Source organism: Pinus tabuliformis, chromosome 3_1, assembly GCF_031772625.1.
Source record: "Pinus tabuliformis cultivar Carrire ecotype Pingquan chromosome 3_1, CPIR1, whole genome shotgun sequence".
In the NCBI taxonomy this organism is placed as follows: Eukaryota; Viridiplantae; Streptophyta; class Pinopsida; order Pinales; family Pinaceae; genus Pinus; species Pinus tabuliformis.
Genome location: NC_142301.1, coordinates 951,009,570 through 951,015,660, shown reverse-complemented (window position 1 = coordinate 951,015,660; position 6,091 = coordinate 951,009,570).

The window sequence follows — 6,091 nt, the reverse complement described above, 5'->3', positions numbered from 1 at the left end:
TGGGAAATCTGGTTGTGCTAGTAATATATTTGAGAAATAGGAATTCCTCTATTCCTATTGAGTGTGAGACGGGACGAATGAACTTGGTGGATAATAGGCTTAATTTTCATTACCATATCCCTCTAAGAACCCAATTCCTTTGATTGCAATGTTAACACGATGGAAATGTTGAAGATAATGGGGATTATGTAAATTTGGAGAGATTCGGTTCACTAGAGCCTTAGATTAGGAATTAGTTCCTATTTCTTAGGCAATTGTTCTAACTTCCCTACTTGTGTGAAAACTATATATTTTTTGATTGTAAGATGAAGATTGTAGAGCATTTTTCCAGAGGCAGTCTCCAGGTGCAACTCCTCACCTGTGAGCTACCCAATTTGATTAATAAAGATGGTTCTTCAATTTTTAACATGGTATCGGAGCTCCAGGGTTGGTGAGTCAAATCCAGTATGCTTTGATAATTGAGTGAGTGTCTAGGTGGCAGAAGAGAGGCCCTTGGTGGTTGGTGTGAAGAAATCTCCCATGGTGAGGAGGTGGAGAAGCAACACGATTTATCTTTAAATTTTATTCACAGTCATTGTAACATCCCTAAAATAACAACACATAATTAATTCAATTAATCAAGTGATTTACAATCAACAAGCAATTTATCCACTAGTTAACATTAAATTACAAAAATATGAGTGAAGAGAGACAACTTACCTGTGGAACGCTAGTTGAATTTTACTACCTGCAACAAAGTCTTGGTGACGACTCTCCACCCAACCGTAGACTCAGTTGCACGAAATCTTGCTACAACTAACCACCCCTGAGCCCTCAATCAACGTACTACTGCCAGGGTATCCTTTGTCTCACAACACTATTTTCCCAAGAGAATGGATGGTGTCTCACAACACTATTCTCCCAAGAGAATGGATGGTGAAATGATGGAATGATGGAATGCCTCTCATCTTCCTCCCCATCTATTAAATAGAGCAAACATTGGAAGGGGAACCACATGCACACACTCCATGTGTCAACATGCAACTTTACTGCTCTTTTGTTTTATTCTTTTTGATAACTTTACTGATTTTTACTACTTTCTTGTTTTATTTCTTATTTATATTTATTTAGAGCATGTGATGAAATTATTTTATTATTACTTACTATTTATTTACTATTACTATTTTTTATTTATTGTTTATTATTTATTATTTTTATTATTTATTATTTATTATTAAGGGACATTACATTTATTTTGTTATTTATTACTTCATGTAACAGTCATGACACCCTCTGCTAAACTAGTATAACTAGTAGGCATCGAAAGTTTCACAACACCCGGGAAATCCCAAGGAATCTTTGTCCTTTTTCCCACTTTCGAAATCAGGCATAAGACTCCTCGGTCTGTATCCTAGTCCAAGGCTCGCGCCTGACTCAGACCTCATCTGGCCCCAAAGCCCCAAGGCAGGCATCCAGTACAGTGCTCAATGTCATCGGGCATCTCGCAAGGTTGGCCCACTCCCTCCACAACTCACTAAGGTGCACAACCCCAGGAATCGAAGTCCTTACACCCCTACCAGACTTCGACATCCCAATACAATACTAGGCACCTAGCCTAGAACATCAGGCACTTGGCCTCCTCAAGATGGTCCCATAGCCCTTCAAGAGCTATCCATCAAGAGGTACACAAGACAAAGGAACCACTGGCATATGTAGTGTTGATTGAGTTTGTCCCCAGCCCATATGGTGTTACATATTCTCCCTCGCAGGTATGGGCTCCTACGAGATCATCAAATAAACCAGCCCTCTCGGCCCATTTGTGATTTCCTGTCAATCACCACATCTCAATATGCAACCAATGCATTAGCTATACCATCATAGTATCATAGAAAATAATCCACATGCCAAGTCTTGCATGTCATCATGACAACATTCATCATTGTTAATCGCAACATTATGAATAATAACGAACTACATGCTCATGCATGTCATAAATTTGTATGCAACTATCACATGCTTCACCTCATGAAATACCATCATAAGTTATAACATCAACATATTTGCATCAAAGACATATCATGACTTCACATAATAAATGAACCACATGTCAATAAACCTCATATTATAGCATCATAATTCCTATGCCACGTTATGCATATCATATCCATCATGAGTATTCAACATTAAATACTTATCATCATGTAGTAAATGAATATGTCAATATACCTTGACATAACATGATAATGCCTATGCATATCATCATCATCATAAGGATACATCATCACTATAAGAATCACATGTGCATCATTATCCTCATACCATCATATCATGAAACCTCATCATAAATATGAGAATCATCTCAATACACAAAATATAGAATAATAATACTATAATCATTCTTATCATGAATCAATTCCATTTCCTTATATAAACAATGAATACCAACTATGAAATGAGATTATTCAACGCCTCCCTAGGGTCTACGTTATCTCACCAATCTTATTAGTGTCATGTTTTCATCAAGATACTGATTACTTTTTGATAATCATTCCCACTATTTTCCAACTACTAAGTTGACCATTTACACCATAGGTATACTCATTTTAAGTACATCATTAAATTTTAAATGAGCCTTATCATCTCGAGCCATAATCTCTCATCATGTATTATTCCTTCCTCAAGGAAATTTTAGTGAAATTCATTGTAAAGATATTGCTGGTTGTACAATATAAAATTAAAATTCCATGGTCACCATACATATTCTGCTTATCCAACGGCACACATACACTCGATCGTCCTTGTTTAATTCTTTTGTCATGCTTAATCCACCTACATGAGAGCATGTTGAACCCTAGGGATTTATCCATCACTTGTGTAATTGTCATTGTTCATCCTAAAAAGATTTTCTTATCTCATCAAGTTCCCACTTGATCTCTTCTCTAATAGATTTACCCTTATTCCAGTTGGGATTCTTCTTGTCAATTTGTGCATAATTCTTCTCATGGCCTTGTTATAGAGTTTCTATTGAATTTCCTTCTTACTCTTCATGTTAAGAATTTTCTCATTAACTTCATAATTTATTTCTTTGCCAAAGAGTAAACAATTTTTATGCTTGATCATTCAAACCTTTAAACATGTATATTCCTATAACTTATCAACTACACCAACTATGAGTGATAACTTGCAATATATCAACACCATGAGAAAAGTTGGTACATCTATAATCAATTGACGAAATCAAGTCCTAATTGGCTAATGATCAAGCTTACCTAATTCAATAAGGGATACCATATTATTAGTTATTCTTCTGTCAACAAGGTAGAGATAATTCTACTTGGGTCAAATGTAAATCTAATCTATTAGTGTCAGCGACATTATGGCTAGATCAAGGAAACCCACATGATAAATCAATTTTACATCCAAACTTAATAGACAAGTATACCTTATGTAAGAATCAATATTTTTAATCAAAACTAAAAGATTGAGTTTCCAAAAAGAAAAAGGTGAATTTTTAAATGAAAAACCATGGTTGAAAGAATAACATCCCATCATTATTTTGAAATATGATCACTGTAAATGACAATTTACTTATACTATTGAATGACATAACCTGGTTGTTTAATTACCTCTAATCACTATGTTTATCTTGTTCCGTGCCATGAACAACTTGGAATTTTATCCATTTACATTCCAACACCAGATGAGGGCATGGAATCTTAAACTTTATCTTATTTTTGCATAAGAGGTTGGACTCATTTAGATTCTCTCCTACATTGTCCAAGTCATTCTAATCATACAAAAAAATCTGCATACATAAAGTTTATGGCTTCAAACAAAAGCTCATGATATAAAGGAAACTAAAGACTTGCTATCGGCCACACAATAACCTAGAGAGAAGTTTATTCCATCTTAGATACCTTGAATGGAAAGGTGAGAAAAAGAGACCTTATTTTTACGTACCGTCACAAGGTGCGGCTTAGCTGTCTTGGTTGTATTCTAACTTGAAACAGGGATGCAAATTCCTACAACATTTCCAAAGAAAGGTGCAGGGAAACAGGCTTGAAATGTATTCTGGAGATGCAAAATGCTCCTGCAGTGTTTCTCTTTCAATAATGTAGACCTCTGCAGCCTTACTATACCCACATTTCCCCATGAGCAGAAAAATAAAACAGAAATCAGTAAATGGTTTGCAGATATACTTCCTTTTCCAAACCAAAGAACAAAAACAGCACCTTTAGTTGGATAGAAAATTGACTGATCCGGTTCTAATAACAATGACAAGACCTCTCTCTGACAACGATGCGACTTTGGTCCATATAGTATAGAATAACCATAGATCAAACCTAGCTAGGATTACAACAGAAATAGCATACAGGGATTTTCATCTCTTCTCATACTCGTACTTTCCACTTTCAAAGACAGTTATCTATAACAATCCCAGAGACTTGTGCGTGTACCCAGGTCCATAGGCTTGCTGTTGAGAAAGTTTTTAGCTGAAAGCAACTGGACATTTTCAGGATCCTTGATGAGGGAATCTATAAACTGTAATTTAGCAATTTTTAGTCCGAAAAAAGTCCACTTCTATAATATTCTTTGGCATATGCTTTTAGAAAGTATGTCTGTTTCTTGGTGTCCACTATAGACTTTATATCAGTAGAACAATTTGGACATCCTCTGCGAAGGATAGCAATGGTTTTTATTTTTTTTTTTGTAGTCAATCTTCAGGCTTTTGGACAATTCCTAATGTATCAGCAATCCTACTTTTTGTATTATTATGCTGTGAAGCCACAACAACTTTATAATACAAAATTTAACCAATTTTGCTTTTAAAACAAATGTAGCTTGTGTCAGATTTTACTATGGCTCATAGTCACAGCTTTTGATATCGGTTTCTTGTTTTTCTTCAATTTCATGCTAAATTTGATTTGCTCCAAGAGCAAAGTTAATTCAATTGGTTAAGTCAGTTGGCTGACATATCCTGTTCCAGGGCAAGCCTTCAAGCACGCAATTACATTTAACATGCTACATATGTATGGATTATATTCCTGATTTGCCCCACTGGAAATATTGAATTATCATCAAGCTGTTCAATTTTTTTACAATCTGTTAGAATAGCTATAGAACAATATTCCATGTCAAATGGATACTTTTCAGGATGTAACTATTCCTATATGTGCTCTGAAGCTTCACTGTAGATATTTTGTGGGCAAAATTGCTGGACAACTCATTCTACCAACATCAAACACTTGAATTAAACATCCCACAAATCCATGCCACTTAATTGACATGGCAAGATCACCACTAGAATTTGTGCACCAGCAAACATTGCAGTGTGAGAAGATCACAGTATCAATGCCAAACCTGCATATTTCTAGAATGCTTCTCTACTCACTGTCAGATTCATTTCCAGAATCTATAATATTTATTCGTCCACTTTTGTAACCTGCCATAGCATCCTTGTATCTTTTCTTTTTGATCGTCATAGGGCTCCTTTTCCTCAGCTGACATCTTTTTCCATCGTTCTCCAAGTGCCTTTGCAACTTCTGTGAACGCTATTCCTGGATTGCTCTTCTTGACATTCTCTCTTTTAATTTGGGAAAAGGACATAAAGCCAGACATGACCCTCTTTGGTGCATTTCAATTTAACGATGTTTCTAGTGTTTAGGGCACAAATCTGAACATATGACGTATCTGAAAGTTACTTAGTTTCAGCAGATTTATTTCCACCATGAATCTGCCCACTTAGCATCTTTATATTTGTCAATTCACTTAACAATTCATTGTTATGTTTAATTAGTGTACATTACAAGCACTAGAAACTACTTAATCACTATGAGAACCTAAACGAAAAATCAGAGATGCCAGCACATAGTTTGCAGAGAAAAGCATGCTCAATATATGCACAAGATGAAGTAAAAGTACATACTAACAACTTATCCAAAGCTGGCACAAGTTATTCCTTATATCTTATTATATGCACAATATGAAGTAAAAGTACATACTAACAACTTATCCAAAGCTGGCACAAGTTATTCCTTCAATCTTATCACAAGACAAGACTCTTTAATGCTCTACAAACCCTATCTAGAACTATCACAAGTTCACAACAATC